Raw genomic sequence first — 23,728 nt, 5'->3', positions numbered from 1 at the left:
ACGTAATTTTCTACAACGAACACCCGCTGCTCCCCCGTGAGTACCATCGTCGAATTTTGCACTGCTCCATTCACACTGCCGCAGCCCGCACTACGCTCCGAGCCGGTGTGGATCCCGTGACGGGCGTACACGTGGTGTGCGCGGCATGGGGTGTGGTTCTATGCACACATTCACGTCCTGTTGTATCCACTTGTCTAGGCCTCTCTGCCCCTCCCTGTAAAATCATAATTCTCTGATTCGTGGAGAGTTACATAAAAGACGTCACCCCTGTGCAGCAACTTGCACGACCCGCATGAAGTGACGAGACAAACTGAAAGGTCCTGGGCCAGAGCTGCTCAGTGACATTCTCTACTTCTGTACTCGTTGTTAAAGGACGAAAGTCTCCGCAACAGAACACGACGGTTTGATAGAGTTGACAGGATGTAAGGTTTGTAGGGAGGGAGGGAGGAAGGGAGGGAGAGAAAAGAGGCCATTTCAGGGTGAATGGGAGGTGTTAGGGTGGCTGAGTGATGGAAGAGATATGGGGCTGTGCATGGGTGGAGGTGGTGGTGGTGGTGGTGGTGTTGGTTGTTGCTTTATTAAATGGGTTACCATATACTTCACTATTACGTAAACGTCCATTACATTCGTATTGATGCATTCCATCACTTATAGCACACGAAAACCTGAACCAAACATACATTTCCAAGATGGTACATGAGTATGCTATATGTCTACAAAGCCGAAATCACGATTGTGTAAAATAAATGAAAGATTAATAGTCAAATGACGAAAAATTCTTTCAAAAAATTCTATATGACAGTCGTCCTCCACGAAGGAAAGATCATTAAGTAATTTTGTTTATTATGTAAATAAGGAAAATTCATGTTTCGCAACTGTTTCTAACCGAAGACGTTCCATGTGTTTGTGCAATGCATCTCCAGTGGTTATCTTTTGTCAGCTGTGTTTGTGTATTCCTGTCTTCTTCTGTAGCCGCTAGATGCACTCAGTACAGGTTTCCGTTTGACAGTACAGAGTGACAATTATTGAACTATATGAAAAAAACGTAAATTAGTTACAAACTACTGCGTCCACATACTTTATTTAAGGTGTAAAAGTCACTACAGATATCCGGATTTAGGTTATGACATGTTTGATATGCTTACTATCATTGGCGATGACGTGGCGCAGGCGAATAGCCAAATTATGCATGAACCGCTGTAGTGTCGGTACTTCGATGCTGTCGATGACCTCCTGAGTGGCTGTTTTCAGCTCAGCAGTGGTTTTGGCGTTATTGCTGTACACCTTGTTTAATATAGCCCCACAAAAAGGAATCCTGTGTTCAGATCCGGAGAACTGGTGGCCAACCGAGTCTCATGCCAGTTGCCTCTGGGCACGCCAGAGACAGAATGCAGCCCCCAAAATGCCCCTCCATGGAATCACTCTCCAGCTTCGATGGTCTCGAGCTCCGTCTTGCATCAACCACTTCTTGTCAAAATCAGGGTCACTTTGGATAATGGGGATGAGAATCATCTTTTAAAACCTTCATGTACCGTTCGGAAGTCACACTGTCATTGAGGAATATCGTACCGATCATTTCGTGACTGGACACTGCACACCACACACTCACCAGCTGAGGGTGAAGACGCTTCTCCATATGGAAATGAGGATTGGCTCAAATGGTTCAAATGGTTCTGAGCACTATGGGACTGAACTTCTGAGGTCATCAGACCCCTAGAACGTAGAAATACTTAAACCTAACTAACCTAAGGACAGCACACACATCCATGCCCGAGGCAGGATTCGAACCTGCGACCGCAGCAGTCGCGTGGTTCCGAAATGAGGATTCTCAGTCCCCCAAATGCGTCAATTTGGCTTATTGAAAACCCACCCAAATGAAAGCGGGCTTCGTCGCTAAACCAAAACTTAATGCCCCTACTAATTCCTATCATTCACCGCGGCCAGTCGTGTAGTTTCAACGTCCTAACGCAAACCGTTCAGAGTTAGACGATTTTATTTCATATACTTCAATAATTGCACCTCTTTAGGTCACATTTATGCAATTCACTGTGCATAATCTTTCCTGTTGCATACTGTACACGGTCTTGCTTACAGATTGAAGCGCCTAGAACCGCTCGGCCACAGCGGCCGGCTGTCTCGAACCGCGCGACCGCTACGGTCGCAGGTTCGAATCCTGCCCCGGGCATGGATGTGTGTGTTGTCCTTAGGTTAGTTAGGTTTAAGTAGTTCTAAGTTCTAGGGGACTGATGACCTCAGATGTTAAGTCTCACAGTGCTCAGAACCATTTGAACCCTTTTTCTTCCTTGCTTACATGCTGTGGGTTTGTATCCAGTGTGAGCCACCTGGAAAGATGTTGAAAACTTGGTGAACTGATGAGCAATGAGGAGATTCCCTTAGAATCGGCAATGATAGAAGCGTATGGAACACTGTGATGAGACGTGTGATAAGACATCTGGAAACAACTTCCATGGTCCTAGAGGGAAGTGAAGACGGTCAATATTGGAGAGGATAATTGCGACTGGACAATATCCAACAAATAATTGAGAACGTAGGGTGCTAGAGCTGATGTGAGAAGAAGAGTTTGGCACAGTCGAGGAATTCTTGGCAGAGTGCATCGAAACAGTCCGATGATTTTCAAAAAACCTAAGAATGTTATTCTTCAGAAAGTTCGTGACACTTGGCAGTATTAATCTTTCTTTTTTTATTACTACCAGTTTCAGCAATATACCATCCTCTCCTTACGACAAACGATTAATATTACTTACACGTCATAGCTTCTCCTGACATGGAAAACCAAATATTGACTATAAGCTTCTCACGACTGTGTAACCTTTGCAAGGTAGTAAATATTCTAACACAGTATAAGCGATGGTCCATTAAACAGCAGCTGAGGAGAGATCGTGATAAACTGAGCATACGGGCAACATAGATACGAAAGATCTTTGATCATGCATGAGTAATTTGCACTGCTAGCTCAGTAATTCTAAAGAATTAATCTCTGCGACTATGAAATGAAGACCGCCCCATATCGACCGGCCGCTACGCCACCCTCATGCGAATGCTGTCTCGAGAGGCATGGGTTCATCACATCCCTCTCTGGAGGTTGTCGAGTTTTCACACCTTAGAGCCGGTACTTCTCGCTCAGGTAAGTCCTCGATTGCCATCGATTGGAAGACAGAGAGCATCCCGTTCCAGTTCTGCCACCAAGGAAAAACTCCATGGCAGTAACGGGGATTGAAATCGGATCCTCCGTATCAGAGTCATGCGAGCTGACCATTCTGCTACGTTGTCGGACACTGTTCGAAAAGAGACAGATTCAACAGCGTTGCAGTCTCCAGAGTCCGATTACTATTTTAGGAGAAACTGCAATGTTTAGAACCTAGGATTTACCTGGCTCTTGAACATGAAAGCGATAGCCGTCGTAGGCAGAGGTTCGTGTCGGGGTAACAGGGCGCTCCAACTTGATACAGCTAACAGAGTTTAGTACGCTTTCTGTCCCTTTTCCATTAGGACTGCTTGTGTAAAATTCCAAACTACTGTCTCATGGCGATATGTGGCGTTGCGATCCTTGAAGTTCCAACAGCGGCCGTGAAGAAGGTCAAAGTGCTAGTAGCATAGCTGCAGCACGCAACCTGGCCAAAAATATAACAGTGCGTGTCTGACATCCGTTAGAAAATGGCGGTGGGGCAACGTGGTAACATCAAGTTTTGTGTTGTCTTATGGTTTTGGGAGAGAATTCGTCGAATTCGACCCGAATATCGAGAGGCAGGTCCTGGTCGCAAAGCCCGCTAAGCGAAGATAGTTTGCGAGTTTTTAGCTCGCTGGATCACCTGCCGCATTCGTCGGACCTGACCCCAGCCGACTTTTAGTTATTCCTCAAATTGATGTTGGCAATGAAATGACATCGTTACGACAGAATTAAAGACATACAAGAAAATTATATTGCAGTGCTAAATACAGTACCAAAAAATTACTACAATGACTGATCATAGAATGAAGGCTTTCACGACCGGATGACATAGGTGCTGATAAACCTTTCGGGATGTGAGGTCGTGGTCCAAGACACTCTTCCGTTCCTGACGTTGCGTCCAGGACTGCGCTGGACATCTTCAGAGGCGCTCCCAGCTGAGTCTTGCCGACTGACTGGGCGAATGTCCGAGATCGACATACATACTGTAGGAAAAGGAGCGTGGTCAAAGTAACACATGATTAGCAGAGATAATCCTTGTCAGAGATAGGACTTAACTATCGATTGTCGTCTTGTCATAGATAAAATTGGCTAGCGATTCTGCAAAGCTACTTTCCATATCTCGCTATGTTTCATTGCCTCCTGTTTTCTATTAAAATTATCCTGATGCTTGTAAATCACAATGGCTTCTCTGCGTAGTAGTGGATAATAATTTGACATTGTAGATAAAATTTCTGTTTCAGAAAACTTCACTTCGTGGTTTCCTGACTGAAGAGCATGCTATGCCACAGCTGATTTCTCTTCTTTTCCTAGTCGGCAAAGACTTTTGAGCTCTTTTGCCTTGTATTTACGCTCCTCTTGGTAGTTCCAATATAAACTTTGCCACACGTACACAGAATTTTGTATACACCACATGTCGACAGAGGAGGGCGTTTATCCTTCACCGAACGGAGTACCTGACTTATTTTCTGTGTCTAAAGACCGCTCTTATGTCATGCTTCTGTAAAATCTTACCGATCTGATCCGTTACTTTTTTATTAAAAGGGAGAGAAGCTGTATTTTTCCGTCGTTGGGGATCATCCTTGTCCTTCTGTCTTCTGTTCCTTGGTCGTAAAAGTCTCTTTACCTCTTTCTCTCAGTAGCTATTTTTCTCGAAGGCTTGCTTGAAATGGTTTACTTCAGTGTCCAGGTGTTCCGATGTGCATATCCGCTCGGCTCTATCGACAAGACTTTTATTGACACCTCTCTTTTGTTGTGGATGATGATTGGAGTTTTTATGCAAATATCTGTCGGTATATGTTATTTTCCGGTAAACTTGGTGTTCCAAACTTCCATTTGATCGTCTCATAACTAAAACATCCAAGAACGGTATTTTGTCATCATTTTCCATTTCCATGGTGAACAGGATTTTTGGATTAATTTCATTTATATGATCAAAAAATTCGTCCAGAGCCTTTCTACCATTGGGCCAAACCATAAATTTGTCATCTACAAACAGATACCAGAGAGATGGTTTCTTATTTGCTTTGTCCAGAGCCGATTATTTGAATTTCTCCATATAGAAATTAGAAGGACCTAATTGGTTACCCATTGCGACACCTTCAAGTTGGTCATAAAATTCATCGTCTCACTGGAACTGACTCGATGTAAGACAATGTCTAAAAAGAGCAGTCAAATCTCCTGAAAAAATATCCTTCAGAAAATCATAACTTCGTTAACTGGAATCATAGTGAATAAGGACACTATGTCAAAACTTACAAGAATATCTTCAGGAGCTAGAATTAGTCCTTCAAGTTTCTCAATAAAATGACGCGAATCTTTTATATGTGAGTCAGTTTGCCCTATACATGATTGTAAACGAGTTGCTAGATATCTGATTATTTCGTACGTGGGAGAATTGATGGCACTGACTATTGGTCTCAAAGGAAAATCTATTTTATGAATTTTGGGTACACCATACAGTCTTGGACACATAGCTTCACTCTTCAACATAGCTCTTTTATCTTCCTATTTGAATGGAGGTAGGTGACTAATCAGACTACTTATTTTCCTCAGTATGGTGGCTGTAGGATCCTTAGAAACGACAGGAACGTAAGAGTTTCTTGGACCACGACCTCACATCCCGAAAGGTTTACCAGCAGCTACTACAATGACTGTTTCAAAATACTTTTGAAACGGTTTCAGTTCTGTGTTGATTAAGGGGGGAGACTATTTTAAGAAATAACGACTTCACAAACATAATCTATGACTTATTTCTCGCAGGACCGGCCTAAGGGAACTGGGACACACTGTATAGTTCAAGCGCTACATGACTTCGGGGCGTATCTTTTACCTCCCCGGTACTGTACTCAGGACACTGAGGTGACAGAAGTCATGGCATATCGATATGCACGTACACAGATGCCTGTAGTACATGGTTATTGCAAATGATTGAAGCGATTTCACAGCTCTACAATAGCTTTATTATTTGAGATATTTTCACAATGCTTTGCACACACATACAAAAACTCAAAAACTTTTTTAGGCATTCACAAATGTTCGATATGTGCCCCTTTAGTGATTCGGCAGACATGAAGCCGATAATCAAGTTCCTCCCACACTCGGCGCAGCATGTCCCCATCTATGAGTTCGAAAGCATCGTTGATGCGAGCTCGCAGTTCTGGCACGTTTCTTGGTAGAGGAGGTTTAAACACTGAATCTTTCACATAACGCCACAGAAAGAAATCGCATGGGGTTAAGTCGGGAGAGCGTGGAGGCCATGACATGAATTGCTGATCATGATCTCCACCACGACCGATCCATCGGTTTTCCAATCTCCTGTTTAAGAAATGCCGAACATCATGATGGAAGTGCGGTGGAGCACCATCCTGTTGAAAGATGAAGTTGGCGCTGTCGGTCTCCAGTTGTGGCATGAGCCAATTTTCCAGCATGTCCAGATACACGTGTCCTGTAACGTTTTTTTCGCAGAAGAAAAAGGGGCCGTAAACTTTAAACCGTGAGATTGCACAAAACACGTTAACTTTTGGTGAATTGCGAATTTGCTGCACAAATGCGTGAGGATTCTCTACCGCCCAGATTCGCACATTGTGTCTGTTCACTTCACCATTAGGAAAAAATGTTGCTTCATCACTGAAAACAAGTTTCGCACTGAACGCATCCTCTTCCATGAGCTGTTGCAACCGCGCCGAAAATTCAAACCGTTTGACTTTGTCATCGAGTGTCAGGGCTTGTAGCAATTGTAAACGGTAAGGCTTCTGCTTTAGCTTTTTCCGTAAGATTTTCCAAACCGTCGGCTGTGGTACGTTTAGCTCCCTGCTTGCTTTATTCGTCGACTTCCGCGGGCTACGCGTGAAACTTGCCCGCACGCGTTCAACCGTTTCTTCGCTCACTGCAGGCCGACCCGTTGATTTCCCCCTTACAGAGGCATCCAGAAGCTTTAAACTGCGCGTCGCCGAATGGAGTTAGTAGTTGGTGCATCTTTGTTGAATTTCGTCCTGAAGTGTCGTTGCACTGTTATGACTGACTGATGTGAGTGCATTTCAAGCACGACATACGCTTTCTCGGCTCCTGTCGCCATTTTGTCTCACTGCGCTCTCGAGCGCTCTGGCGACAGAAACCTGAAGTGCGGCTTCAGCCGAACAAAACTTTATGAGTTTTTCTACGTATCTGTAGTGTGTCGAGACCATATGTCAATGAATGGAGCTACAGTGAATTTATGAAATCGCTTCAATCATTTTTAATAGCCTTGTATTTCTTACACAAAGGGCAGTGCAGTAGCGGAGGTGTAATTTGTACTCAGATGACTCATGTGAAAAGGTTCGCGACGTGATTATGGCCGCACGACGGGGACTAACAGACTTTGAACGCGGAATTGTAGTTGAATCTATACGAATGGGACATTCCATTACGGAAATCGTTAGCGAATTCAACTTTCCGAGGTCGACAGTGTAAAGAGAATGGCAAATTCAGGCATTACCTCCCACCACGGACCGAGAGCAGCGGCGTTCGTATAGCATGGCAGGGCTAACAGACAAGCAACACCGTGTGAAATCAATGTGGGAAGTACGACGAACGTGTCCGTTACGGCACTGCGGCAAAATGTGGCGATAGTGGGCTATGACAGCAGACAAACGTGAGTGCCTTTGGTAAAAGCACACACGCGTGTAGCGCTTCACCTGGGCTCGTGGCCATATCGGTTGCACCGTAAATGACTGGAAAACCACAGCTTGGTCAGATGAGTCCCGATTTCAGCTGGTAAGAGCTGGATAGTAGGATTCGAGTGTGGCACAGACCCCGCGAAGCCACGGACCCAAGTCGTCAATACGCACTTTGCAAGCCGCTGGTGGCGCCATAATGTGTGGGCTGTCTTTACATGGAATGGACTGGGTCCTCTGGTCGAACAGAATTCATCACTGACTGGCAGTTGTCAAGTTAAGACGAGAGGTTTTCACTCTCAGAGAGGATTTGCGAATAATACGTGTCGTGTAAACAGCGCCGACAGTCAGCTTGTTTGCAGTGTCCAAGATTGAGACAAGATCTCAGATAGTCGCTCCCTGCGAGTTTAGACCGCTCGTGTAGCTCTCAGTCAAGAAAAAATATATCTGCATTGTAGAGAAAGCCGAGAGCCATATTACATCCCAGAATTGTGCCGTATTTCGAAGTCTGTACACTGCTGCAAGTTGGTAATACATTTTGCCGCACTTATGCACACATTAAATGAAAGTACCTACGAAACTACGTGTTTTGAGCCATAATAAGTGCCGAGGCATCTGCCTGAAGAAATCACCCGTTCTAAGTGCTAAACTAACAGTACGAGCAGTTAGGCTTTTTTAAAAGTTTAGATGTAAACAATGCTAGTCACCAAATAGCATTTTTCGAAAATAAAAACAAATTATTACTGAAGAGAGACGATCCCACGATAATGTGACTATACGAAGGGGAGACTCACACTACCCTCTGAGCCACATGAACACTGCAACGACTCTGGCGTGCCACACGGAAGTGTTATGGGACCGTTGCTTTTCAAATGGCTCTGAGCACTATGGAAATTAACTTCTGAGGTCATCAGTCCCCTAGAGCTTTGAACTACTTAAACCTAACTAACCTAAGGACATCACACACATCCATGCCCGAGGCAGGATTCGAACCTGCGACCGTAGCAGTCGCGCGGCTCCAGACTGTAGCGCCTAGAACCGCTCGGCCACTCCGGCCGGCCATTGCTTTTCACAATATATATAAATGACCTGATAGTGTCGGAAATTCCATGCGGCTTTTCGCGGATGAGGATGTAGTATACAGAGAAGTTGCAGCATTAGAAAATCGCAGCGAATTGCAGGAAGATCTGCAGCGGATAGGCACTTGGTGCAGGGAGTGACAACAGACCCTTAACATAGACAATTGTCATGTATTGTGAATACATAGAAAAAAGGATCCTTTATTGTATGATTATATGACAGCGGAACAAACACTGCTAGCAGTTACTTCTGTAATATATCTTGGAGTATGCGTACGGAACGATTTAAAGTGGAATGATCATATAACATTAATTGTTGGTAAGGTGGGTGCCAGGTTGAGATTCATTGGGAGAGTCCTTAGAAAATGTAGTCCATCAACAAAGGTGGTGGCTTACAAAACACTCGTTCGACCTATAATTGCTCATCAGTGTGGGATCCGTACCATGTCGGGTTGACAGACGAGATAGAGAAGATCCAAAGAAGAGCGGCGCGTCTCGTCACAGAGTTATTTGGTAAGCGTGATAGCGTTACGGAGATGTTTAGCAAACTCAAGAGGCAGACTCTGCAAGAGAGGCGCTCTGCATCGCGGTGTAGCTTGCTGTCCAGGTTTCGAGAGGGTGCGTTTCTGGATGAGGTATCGAATTTATTGCTTCCCCCTACTTAAACCTCCCGCGGAGATCACGAATGTAAAATTAGAGAGATTCGAGCGCACACGGAGGCTTTCCGGCAGTCGTTCTTCCCGCAAACCATACGCGACTGGAACAGGAAAGGGAGGTAATGACAGTGGCACGTAAAGTGCCCTCCGCCACACACCGTTGGGTGGCTTGTGGAGTATAAATGTAGATGTAGATTATAAAACGAATAGCGGCATTTTCGAGAGAGCTGTCGCGATGGATACGCACTGTGAGGGTGTGTCTACGATGTGTTTGCAAAAAAAAAAAATAAAATAAAAATAAAAAATAAAGAAAAGAAATGAACAAAGCTGCCAGGAAGTGGACTCAGGACGAAGTTGTACATTTAATCAGTTTACACGAGGAAAGGCCAGTGTTATTTAATGTGTAGGTACTAGATTACAGGTATTTGGATAAGAAGCGCAGTTTGTCGGCTGGAATGGCTACGGCTTTAAAATGTCCAGAATGCCCACAGTTCAAGGAATCAAGCAAAGTAGCTTTAAATTACAGCTTAATTAACTAGAGAAAAAAAGTGAAGTTACGTTTGAAAGTAATCGTTGCAGAACTCGAAAAATTGCCGTTTAAGTTCACCGAATACAGTTGTATCTATAATTTCATATGATGCCCTGTTTATTGATTATACTATTATACTGGATGTTGAAGAACAGACCGTCATGAACTTACGAGTACTTTCTGAAGTCAATACAAGCAGAAATGTTCAGATAAATGTACGTCCGGAAATGCTTCATTTGCCATATATCCGTCCTATTTGGCTTCTGAAAGTCTAGGGGTATCAATATGAAATTGGCGTAATGTTATTCCATCGTAATTGTTATTTTACGAAATATTAAAGAACTTTAACGCAATTGATGCTAGAAGTATTAGATTCACTAGCAATCTGTCTTTAACATTAATGGATTTACGCATACTAGTATCTGGAATGGCAATTTTGGGTCCAGTTATAAAGAGGGGCATGAAAGGGAAGCAGTGGTTGGGAAGGGGGTAAGACAGGGTTGTAGCCTCTCCCCGATGTTATTCAATCTCTATATTGAGCAAGCAGTAAAGGAAACAAAAGAAAAATTTGGAGTAGGTATTAAAATCCATGGAGAAGAAATAAAAACTTTGAGGTTCGCCGATGACATTGTAATTCTGTCAGAGACAACAAAGGACTTGGAAGAGCAGTTGAACGGAATGGATGGTGTCTTGAAGGGAGGATATAAGATGAACATCAACAAAAGCAAAACGAGGATAATGGAATGTAGTCGAGTTAAGTCGGGTGATGCTGAGAGTATTAGATTAGGAAATGAGACACTTAAAGTAGTAAAGGAGTTTTGCTATTTGGGGAGCAAAATAACTGATGATGGACGAAGTAGAGAGGATATAAAATGTAGACTGGCAATGGCAAGGAAAGCGTTTCTGAAGAAGAGAAATTTGTTAACATCGAATATAGATTTAAGTGTCAGGAAGTTATTTCTGAAAGTATTTGTATGGAGTGTAGCCATGTATGGAAGTGAAACATGGACGGTAAATAGTTTGGACAAGAAGAGAATAGAAGCTTTTGAAATGTGGTGCTACAGAAGAATGCTGAAGATTAGATGGGTAGATCACATAACTAATGAGGAAGTATTGAATAGGACTGGGGAGAAGAGAAGTTTGTGGCACAACTTGACCAGAAGAAGGGATCGGTTGGTAGGACATGTTCTGAGGCATCAAGGGATCACCAATTTAGTATTGGAGGGCAGCGTGGAGGGTAAAAATCATAGGGGGAGACCAAGAGATGAATACACTAAGCAGATTCAGAAGGATGTAGGTTGCAGTAGGTACTGGGAGATGAAGAAGCTTGCACAGGATAGAGTAGCATGGAGAGCTGCATCAAACCAGTCTCAGGACTGAAGACCACAACAACAACAACAATATAAAGAGTATTTCTTCCATTTCCATCGCTGTTGTTCTCGTAAAATTTAGATATTACTGTGGGTTTCGCATCCCCACCACTACAGTGAGATTCTTGCATGCTCAAAAATCATCTCGATGCCTAATCCGCTCTCTCATACAACATAAACACCCTCGTTTATGTCTTTCTTCGGCAATAAAAGCGTTAAAAGTGCAGCTTCAGCCCGACGCTCTTCCATCGCAACCTCTTTCTTCACGAACAGAACTACGTCAGAAAAATCTCGCGGAGAGTGATCTCTCAGCTCTCGTAGACACCCTCACCCTACTGTGTGCAAAAGCTTGCAACATCCGCTCTCGCAAGACTCTCAAGACACTTACAGAAAGTATTCGTAAGCAACTATCAGACAGTAACTGTCGGTGAAAATTCCCCCAGAATGTAAACAATTCTGCAAGTACTTGCTGGGAGCACCCAACCGTCTGAGAGCAAAGAGCTCTCACTTGTATCGCATACGGCCAGTAGCTGTCAGGATACCTGTTTCGTTTGCTCCGCTCGTTACAGGCTTGCTCTTTGCCCTTTGCGCGGCAACCCAGCGCCCTTCTAATAACAAATTTTTGCACGTTCCCTGAACTGTCATTCTTGTTGGCCCCGCCTGTCAGGATACCTTTGTGCGCACAACTCATCTGTTCTCTTCGCGTTCTTTCTGCATCCTTCGTAAAGAAGTAGCTTGTATACAGTCACTCAGTTTCTCAAAGATTTTTCTTTGCTCAAATTATCTAGCACTCGTGTCACGTGAATGACACAGACAGGATGAAAGTTACGTTTCCTCCGTGTTCCTCTTACACCGGTATCGTAACAGCGCAAGACACTGTTTCCTCCATATCCGACGTGACGTATTTGGTTCAAATGGCTCTGAGCACTATGGGACTCAACTGCTGAGGTCATTAGTCCCCTAGAACTTAGAACTAGTTAAACCTAACTAACCTAAGGACATCACAAACATCCATGCCCGAGGTAGGATTCGAACCTGCGACCGTAGCGGTCTTGCGGTTCCAGACTGCAGCGCCTTTAACCGCACGGCCACTTCGGCCGGCTACGTGACGTATTTCCTTACTTTGATATGAAATCAGAAACTACCGCATAAGATAGCACTTGCCTTCACATTGAAAACATACAAATCTGATTTCTATAAAACTCTATCTTTACACAGGATGATTGCAATACCTCAGATGTTCAAAATAAAATGTCCAAACACGTCAGCCGTCTAAATTTCTATTTTTATTTTATTTTGCTACCGGCTTTACATTACGCCATCTTTGGGCTTCCTGACCGAAGGTGTATGAAGAGGTGGGATTCTTCCTACACATCGGTTAGGGGGCCTGAAGATGCGTAGTGTAACGCCGAAACTGGTAGGAAAAAAATCTAGGAATTTAGACGGCTGAAGGTGGCTTGATTTGACATTTTAGATAAATCTGAAGTTCTAAATTTTGTAACTGCTCCGAAAAGAGTAATCAGATTTTGAAGAATGAAGCATCATTCATAATCTCTTTTAGAATTACAACAGAAGCACCAAAAATTACTGTAGTTTTATTGGAAAAGAGAACTCGGTATCTCAGTAAATTAACTGGCAAAGGTACGAAAAGTGACTATTTACTCAGAAGTTTCTGGCAGTGCATTTGGGTGACAACAGAGTAACGATAGCCGAAAACGTTCCGGAATCATTCGAAGCGACTAGCTTAAGTGAAACACAGTGTGTATAAAAATGAGAACAGCTGTTACACAGTGGCACGTGGGAGAGATAAATCAGAAAAATGTAGTAGCAGATATGGAAAACGTTGCCACACGTAAGTATCTCACACACTGAGAGCACACATAAAGTGTCAAATGACTTATCGGAGGTAATATATAGATTCAGATGTCAGTATTTCAAAAAATTTCAAAAAAACAGATTAATGGATAAATTATTACAACGTTCGAGACGAAGTTCTATCGCTATGAGCAGAACATTATTAGCTAAAAACCGATGAGGGACACACGGACTAAAACGTGCGGCAAAGAATAAAATGTCCGACATGGGACAGAGATAAATGGAATGTAGTTTCGAATCAATCACAAGACTGACCACTTAGTACACGCGATAACAATGTTATTGAAAGGCCTGCCGTAAGTCACACGCAAACGCTGAGTTACATCCCGATGCCACTGCTGTTTCACACGGGTTAAATGAAAGTTACAGCGTCAGCTGTACCGAAACAGTGCCTGTCTGACGGGCAGTACTGATTCAAACCCGTGCAGTGTACCTCTAACAAGGTCCGGCGCATCCGATTGTCTCATTCCGCATCTAGCATTAATTCACGCTTTGGAGTGCCGACGACAGGTATATACTGCGTTGATATATTGTACACACATTTGTTCGCAGCCTCGCTGATTCGAATGTCACAGTTGTCCCCTGCGGCGAAAGGGCCTTAAGTCAATTGCACCTCATCGTAAGAACTCGTGCTGTGTCATTTGGGAGATCTGTGTGTTGTAATTTTAGAAGCAAAGCATAGAAAATTCGCAAGTCTTTATTTTGAGGGGCTTTCCATAAGTTAACCAACCATTTTTTTCAGAAACCAGATTGGTTATTCTTTAAAGTCAGTACTGCCATTGGACTGTTGTTTATTTGCAGTGTTACACTTACATTTATACGATCACTATTTCGGCTTCAGCGTGCCATTATCAAGTGTTTCCTGAAAGCATATTAGTCAACAACAGTGAAATACATTACAAGTGATATAACCATATAAGAATCCATATTTTTAATGCTTACTTACAAGTGTTATCCAGTGCCTAATATGGCATACTCTCGTATTTAAAAATACATTATTAGACACATTGTCTAAGAGTCGGTATTTCTGGTAAATCCTACTGCTTAGTTTCATCACTGAGTATACCATCTTGACTGAATGACAGTTGGCTAAGTGTCAAATCGTCTTGGTCAAAGATATTCCTGTTACAAGCAGGTGACTTTTTCCTTTAATCTTTGTACTCAGTGTCCTGTAGGATAGGAAAGGTTAGGAGCAATTTATTTTCTTTGGTAGTTGTTACATCTTTGCAGTACCTGTTTATCTTAGTATACAATAAAGTTGCCTGCTCATCAACATAAACAGTAACAAACCTTTCGATAATATTGATATACTTAGTGATGAAACTAAGCAGTAGGCTTTACCCGAAATATCGACCCTTAGACAATGTGTCGAATAGTGTATTTTAAATATGAGAGTATACCATCTTAGGCACTGTATAACACTTGTAAGTAAGCATTATAAATGTGGATTCTTATATGGTTACATCACTTGTTGTGTATTTCACTGTTATTGTCTAATATGCTTTCAGAAAACACTTGATAATGGCACTCTGAAGCCGAAATCATGATCGTGTAAATGTAAATGTAACACTGCAAATAAACAAGTCTAATGGCGGTACTGACTTTAAAGAAATATACAGGGTGAGTCACCTAACGTTACCGCTGGATATATTTCGTAAACCACATCAAATACTGACGAACCGATTCCACACACCGAACGTGAGGAGAGGGGCTAGTGTAATTGTTTAATACAAACCATACAAAAATGCACGGAAGTATGTTTTTTAACACAAACCTACGTTTTTTTAAATGGAACCACGTTAGTTTTGTTAGCACATCTGAACATATAAACAAATACGTAATCAGTGCCGTTTGTTGCATTGTAAAATGTTAATTACATCCGGAGATATTGTAACCTAAAGTTGACGCTTGAAACCTCCGACGTTCAGTTGCGTGTTGTAACAAACACGGGCCACGGTCGGCGAGCAGCATCTGCAGGGACATCTTTACGATGACGACCGTGTTTACGAATGTGGCTGTAATGCACTGTTGTGATTTGGTCTAGCTGTCGCAGTGTCCGCATGTAGCGCTTGCTGCTATTGTTATTCTGCATTCGTCTCCGCACGCAGACCAACTGTAGTACACCGTGTTACCAGACGTCTGTGATAGTGTAGTGTTGTAGGAACTGTGACCATGGTGTATTCGAACTCTGAAAAGGCGGAGATGATACTCATCTATGGCGAGTGTCGACGAAATGCAGCTGAAGCCTGCAGGGTGTATGCAGAACGGTACCCGGACAGAGAGCATCCAACGTACCGCACATTGCAAAACATCTACCGCCAACTGTATGCAACAGGTATGGTCGTAGCACGCAAACGGGTCCGTAACAGGCCCGTCACAGGAGAAGCGGTTGCAGTTGGTGTGTTAGCTGCTGTTGCCATGAACCCACACATGAGTACACGGGACATTGCGAGAGCCGGTGGACTGAGTCAAAGTAGTCTCATGCGCATACTGCATCGTCACCGCTTTCACCCGTTTCATGTGTCGCTATATCAGCAATTACATGGTGATGACTTTAATCATCGAGTGCAATTCTGTCAATGGGCATTAACAGAGAATGCGCTGCAGTTCTACATGTTTACCGATGAAGCGGGTTTCACAAACCACGGGGCAGTGAATCTACGGAACATGCATTACTGGTCCGTGGACAATCCTCGCTGGCTCAGACAGGTAGAGCGACAGCGATCGTGGACTGTAAATGTATGGTGCGGAATCATTGGCGACCACCTCATTGGTCCTCACTTCATTGCAGGGGCCCAAACAGCTGCAACATACATCGCGTTTCTACAGAATGATCTGCCAACGTTGCTCGAAAATGTCCCACTGGAAACGCGTCGACGTATGTGATATCAGCACGATGGTGCACCTGCACATTCCGCAATTAACACTAGGCTGACCCTTGACAGGATGTTCGACGGGCGTTTCATAGGACGTGGAGGACGCATAAATTGGTCAGCCCGTTCTCCTGATCTTACACCTCTGGACTTCTTTCTGTGGGGTACGTTAAACGAGAATGTGTACCGTGATGTGCCTACAACCCCAGAGGATATGAAACAAAGTATTGTGACAGCCTGCGGCGACATTACACCAGATGTACTGCGGCGTGTACGACATTCAAAAATGGTTCAAATGGCTCTGAGCACTATGGGACTCAACTGCTGTGGTCATAAGTCCCCTAGAACTTAGAACTACTTAAACCTAACTAACCTAAGGACGTCACACACATCCATGCCCGAGGCAGGATTCGAACCTGCAACCGTAGCGGTCGTGCGGTTCCAGACTGTAGCGCCTGTAACCGCTCGGCCACTTCGGCCGGCAGACATTCATTACGCCAGAGATTGCAATTGTGTGCAGCAAATGATGGCCACCACATTGAACATCTATTGGCCTGACATGTCGGGACACACTCTACTCCACTCCGTAATTGAAAACGGAAACCACGTGTGTACGTGTACCTCACCCCTCATGGTAATGTACATGTGCGTCAGTGAAAAAGACCAATAGAAAGGTGTTAGCATGTTGACGTAAAGTGCTCTTCCAGTCTCTTCTGTACCTAAGGTCCATCACCGTTCCCTTTGGATCCCTACGTAATTCGGTGCTCTCCGATACACACGATCGAACAGCGGAGGAGTGGTACTCAAGCGTCAACTTTAGGTTACAATATCTCCGGATGTAATTAACATTTTACAATGCAACAAACGGCACTGATTACGTATTTGTTTATATGTTCAGATGTGCTAACAAAACTAACGGGATTCCATTTAAAAAACGTAGGTTTGTGTTAAAAAACATACTTCCGTGCATTTTTTTATGGTTTGTATTAACCAATTACACTAGCCCCTCTCCTCACGTTCGGTCTGTGGAATCGATTCGTCAGTATTAATGAAATATATCCAGCGGTAATGTTAAGTGACTCACCCTGTATTATAACTGTGGCCCAGCATTATGAAAAAATTATCTGAGTGGTTTTATTAATTGAACCATATTATTCCTCACTCTTTCGGCTACAAACCGTACTTCCAACACAATCTCCGTTCGATGTGACGGCCTCACCCCACCTTACTGGGAGGGCCTATAATCCCGCTCTCTAATGGTCAAGCTGCCTTAATAACCTCCCAATCATGCGCGTACCGATTCCCGCAGAATGCAGCCTTAATTGGGTCAAACGGATGGAAGTCGGATGGTGCGAGATGCGGGCTCTAGGGTGAGTGGACAAGAGCAGTCCAATGAAGTTCTGTGAGCTCTTCTCGGGTGCACGGACTTTTATGAGGCCTTGCGTTGTCATGGAGAAGGAAAAGTTCGTTTGCATTTCCGTGGCGACGCACAGACTGAAGACGTGTCTTCAATTTCCTGAGGGTAATGGAATACGCTTCAGAGTTGATCGTTGCACCACAACGGAGGACATCAAATGAACTCCTTCAGAATCCCAGAAGACGTCCATGTCTTGGCCGGCGGAGGGTGCGGCTTTGAATTTGTTTCACAGGAGGAGAGTTCCGGTGGCACTATTCCATGGATTGCCGTTTTGTTTCCGGTTCGAAATGATGAATCCGTGCTTCATCGCCTCTGACGATGTCTGACAAAAATTGTCACGATCTGCCTCCTAACGCACAAGAAATTCCCCCCAGATGGTGCTTCGTTGCTCTTTGTAGTCTCCCACGAGGCACACACCTTTGAGCACCCCAACTGGTGGACGAGTGTGTCACCACATGAACGTCCAGTAGAGCAGCGAGGCGTTTGATTGTGACCCATCGATCGCGTCGAATAAGAGTGTCCGCACGTTTCAACATTGTAGGAGTCGCAACTGTGTGCGGCCAGTCGCCACGCTGGAGATCAAATGGTTCAAATGGCTCTGAGCACTAGAACTCAGAACTACTTAAACCTAACTAACCTAAGGACATCACACACATCCATGCCCGAGGCAGGATTCGAACCAACGACCGTAGCGGCCGCGCGGTTCCAGACTGTAGCGCCTAGAACCGCTCGGTCACCCCGGCCGACCGCTGGAGATCGGACAGGTTTGCGCGACCTTGGCACCATGATGACAAAAGCCTCGCCCACCGACTCACCGTGCTTTTGTTCACTGCCTGGTCTCCGTAGCCATTCTCGGAGCGCCTATGTATATCTGCGATGCTCGGATTTCCCACGAAAAGAAGCTCAATGACAATTTTACTTTTGAATGCATTATGGGAACAACAGTGATCAATGTCTTATAAATATTTACTATTAAAAACAGTCTTGATCACGATTTATTTATCAAGGTGACCGGTTTCGACCACTACTGTGGTCATCTTCAGACCATTGAGTAGGAACCTCTTTCTGTTGGAGAATCACTACCCACTACTGTGGTCATCTTCAGACCATTGAGTAGGAACCTCTTTCTGTTGGAGAATCACTACCCAGTAGTGATTCTCCAACAGAAAGAGGTTCCTACTCAATGGTCTGAAGATGACCACAGTAGTGGTCGAAACCGGTCACCTTGATAAATAAATCGTGATCAAGACTGTTTTTAATAGTAAATATTCAATGACAACTATCGGCTTGGAACACATCTTCGTTACAGACACCATTTTGAGGGCTACGTGTAGTGCCGCCAGCTATCTGAAATGTGCTCTCAAGGGAGTAAGGAGTTCTTACGGTAGGATTCAATACCTCCACCTGCGCGGTTGACAAATGGCGGTTTTTCGTTTATGCATATGGACGTGCTGCAATACGTTTCGCCACCGCATCCCAAACGTTTTCTGTGGGATTTAAGCTGGGAAAACAGGTTGGCCAGCCCATTAGCCGAATAGGCTCTCGTTCCAAATGCTCTTCCACCTGCGGTTTTGGATGCGGTCGCGCACTGTCATACATGAGCGTGGTTGACAACTACTGGATGGTCATTGAGGCACATGGACGTGCTGCAATAAGTCTCGCCAACGTATCCCAGATATGCTCTTTGGAATTTAAGCCGGTGGAACGGGCAGGCCAGACCATTTGCCGAATAGCCTCTCGTTCCAAGACCTCCTCCACTTGCACTGTTCGGTTGTTATCCAAAAAAATGCAGTCAGAACCGAAAGCACCCTGGGAAAGACGCTCATGGGGAAAGCGCACAGTGTCACAATTGTAAGTAGGCTGTTTATGTTTTTATGTTGGTGACGCCATGTAGCGCTCTGTGTTAAAATCTGCGCTGTGTTCAGTCCGTGACTGGTTGGACTCATTGTTGGATTATTCGCTAGTGTAGTGTTGGACAGTTGGATTTGAACAGCCTGTAGGGTTGGGCAGTTGGAGGTGAGCCGCCAGCAGTGGTGGATGTGCTGAGAGGGATGCCAGAGTTTTGAGATGTTAATATGAGCGGACGATCTAGTCGTATGCTGCCAGAAAAAGGAAGTTTGTCGAAATAGATGTCAAGAATATATACACTACTGGCCATTAAAACTGCTACACCAAGAAGAAATGCAGATCATAAACGGGTATTCATTCGAGAAATATACTATACTAGAACTGAATCCCGATGCCTTCTTCATCATGCCGATGAGAGGACGCGAATCTGCCGTTTTCCAGGGAACAGCTCCTTGACAAGATGGCGGCGGTTCCATTATGCTCTGGGGAACATTCATTTGGGCATCCATGGGGCTCGTGCAAGGAGCAAGGAGTATCGTACATTGGCTGCAGACCATGTACACCCATTCATGATGATCATGTTTCCCGACGGTAGAAGCGTTTCTCAACAAGATAACGCAATATTGTCACAAGTCCAGGACTATAATGCAGAGGTTTGGGGAGCAAAGAGGTCAGTTCCAATTAATGTGATCGCCCTCAAACTAGCCAGGTCTGAACGCGATTGAACACATCTGGGAAGTGATTGAACGTGGCATCAGAGCTTCAAGCCCCCCCCCCTCCTACCACCCCCATCCTCCCCGTAATTTTGTGACTTGTGTGTGCAGATGTGGTACCAGCTCCCTCCAGCGACCTACCAAAGCCTCATTGCTAACACATCACGACGCGTCACCGCTGTTATCCGTGTCAAAGATGGACATACCGATTGTTACGTAGGTGGTCATTATGTCCTGGCTGATTAGCGTACCTGTCCTTCTTGATCGCTATTTCTATCTAATACTACCCCATTTACGCGTTTCGCCCATATCCGTTTTTAGAAATTGGAAATTTGTGGTAAGTTCTATGGGACAAAACTGCTAAGGTCATCGGTCCCTAGCCTTACACACTACTTACTCTAACTTAAACTGACTTACACTAAGGACATCACACACACACCCATGCCCGGGGGAGGACTCGAACCTCCGACAGAGGGAGCCGCGCGAACCGTAGCAGGACACCCAAGACCACGTGGCTACCCCGCGCGGCCCGTTTTTAGAGCCCATTTAAAATCTCGGTACGCAGTATGTCAGTTCACATGCGGATTCGTACCGTGGTGTGACGTTACTGCCTCTTGGAGTCATAGCGTTCACTCCCACACCTCACTTAATAATTGGAAAGCTTAATTTTAGCTGATGTTATGTAAGTGATGGAATGAGGTATAAACAACTTGTATTTATTTACAGTTTTTTATGTCTGAATTCCGATTTCATTTCTCATATTTATGGCTGATACCCTCAATAGTAATAGATCGTACACAATATTCAGTTTCTTTCTATTACATCATTTTCGTAGCTTTACGTGATGCAATGCAGACGGAGTACTTCGTGCACCTTCCACGCGCTAACAATGAGGGCGAAATGTGTTCCGGCTGTAATAATTGTAATCGAGTGTGGGACGTGAACGGGCGAGGGCGCACTTAGCAGCGGCTACGCGTTTCGGGGTAGGCTATGCGGCACGGATAAGGCCTTACTTGCTCGCGAAGTCTTCTTCTTTCTTTCACTCGTGCCATGTCCCGCGCTGACGCAGGTCGGCATTGTTAGGAACGGATTTGGCAAGGTTAGTGGAAAGGGGTGGCCGGTTGCCCTTCCTGCCGCCACCCCACACCCCCCGAGACGGAATTAGTGTACCCCTGCTGTCTGCACCTAGTGGAATTCATGGAATAGTGCGAACGCGTTCAGATGTCTGTGAGTCGTGTAACTGAGGCGGAACTTGGGAACCGGCCCGGTATTCACCTAGCGGGACGTGGAAAACCGCCTAAAAACCACACCCAGGATGGCCGACACACCAACCGACGTCGGTAATCCGCCGGGCGGATTCGATCCGGAGCCGGCACGCCTATCCGATTCCAGGAAGCAGCGCATTAGCGCTCTCGGCTAACCTGGCGGGTCCCTTACTTGCTCGCAAAGTGTTTAAGTATTAAGGTACCGCGACTCTGCGCTCAGTCCAGAGCAGATTGTATCAATAGTCATTTTATTATGTGCTGTACATGAAGTTTTGTGAACTGTATCAACATTGCTAACGGTGTAGTAGAGCATTTATTATGCCGGTTGTAACCTGTTTACAGACTTTTCCGCTAATTTATTCCGTTTAAGTGAAGTTGTTGGCATCCGTGAACTTTAAATTGGACTTCCCATTTGGTAGTTATACAGCCTTAGCCCACTCGCTGGCAACTGTTATTACAGTCTAACATCAAGAGAGCCGTGTATGATTTTCTACATGCTGCTTCTGTGCTGGGACGCTATCGTCATCAACGAGACGTCAGGTTGGTGAACAAGAAGAACTTCTGTTGTAAGGTGGCTATGTTTTCGCACCTTACAGGCACTCATCTACATAATTTGCCGTGATTTACAGCCGGAATTAGGTATCATTTGGTAGGTTGTACATCGTATATAGGAATATTTAAAGAAGACTGACACTGTCACGTATACCTTGTAAATAGTTGTTAACGCTTATTGCATGAAAGGTGACGGAGTGTCTTTATTATCAAAACGGCGTAATGAATGATTGCAGAACACAGAGAGGAGAAGACAGTATTAGATTATACTAATCAGAGGACCATCTTACGCCGTCCTAGTGTTTGAATGAGTTTTATATATACATATATACATACATATTGTGGCTGTAGCTCTTCCGTCGTCGCAGACGTGTACGAGAATCATCACTCCAAAGCACCAGACAAGTACTTACGGTGATATTGCTAAATGCTTCAGCTTATTAGGGCTATAAGGCAAAACAGCTGTGATCACGTAAATTTTTCACACCACTGTAGATCTTCTAGTGTCTGGTACGTAGATGATGTCAGTCGTCTCGCGTTATTTATAATAGACCGTATAGCCATAAAAATGGGCAGAAATGGGCAATTGATCAATAAAATTAGGAAATTCAATCTATTTAAGTCCATTGGACTGATATGTAAACAGTTGTAATGTAAACGGGTTTTAATTTTCAATAAATGCATAAGCAGAGACAGCATTTATCGTTTTATAGTTACTAGTTCCCTTAATGATCCATTTATATTTTTGTTGTAATTTGTATCTTAAACAGCAAGAAGGAGGATATATCATCATTAAGAGATGCTAAGATCTGCTTCAGGGGGTAGTCAGATAGGGCCAAATCTTCATTTTAGCGTTCAGTATTTTCCGATGCGCACATTTATTTTTCACCCGCCTGGACTAGCATCTTGGACGGTGTGTTCTACCTGGACGCGATGGGCTACAACTAAGGCGCCTCACACGTTTTGCGAGTACAGATTTGAATAGGCGCATGTAATATGTGGTAACACACTAGGGAATACCCTGGGCGCTTGGATGCTAGCTGTGAAGAACATAACATTTGTTTGTGGCAGGCTGCACTTAGTGCCCTCCACAAGAACTACCCACATCAGCATTATACCGCTGTAATAGACTCACCACAAGTTATTGTAATGTTGTTGCTGAATTTGAGGTGTAAGCGGTGCTGCTAGACAATACCATAAAAGTGGGTTAAAAGCTGTGAGCTGTCTGGGGAAGTTAACCTTGCATTACTGAGTAACTGTTTCACCAGGTATCCAGACTAGCTTACCAAATTCGCAACCAGACTAACATTAATTATAATCATTTAATAGTCATACGACAACCGGTGATTTTATATATATATATATATATATATATATATATATATATATATATATATATATATATATAAGAGAATTTAAATAAAAAGGAATAAATCAGTTTATATTTGGAAATTTATTTTAACATTGATCATTGAAATTTCAGCATATTAAACTTGAATCATAACTAAGCTGGTGCCTTATTTAGGATTGTGAAAATGTGATTTTTTTTAATCTTATGGAACACATCAAATATGGAGCCAAGATTGGGAGACTACATACAACACTGCATTCATAAAATAACACACGAAGAACGTTGAAACACATCCAAGAGGAAATTAACCGCAACCAACCGATTCAATTTTCACCCAAAGAAATTACGTTCGTAGCAC

The sequence above is a fragment of the Schistocerca piceifrons genome, chromosome 8 (genome assembly GCF_021461385.2).
Source record: "Schistocerca piceifrons isolate TAMUIC-IGC-003096 chromosome 8, iqSchPice1.1, whole genome shotgun sequence".
NCBI lineage: Eukaryota > Metazoa > Arthropoda > Insecta > Orthoptera > Acrididae > Schistocerca > Schistocerca piceifrons.
This window is presented reverse-complemented; position numbering follows the sequence as displayed.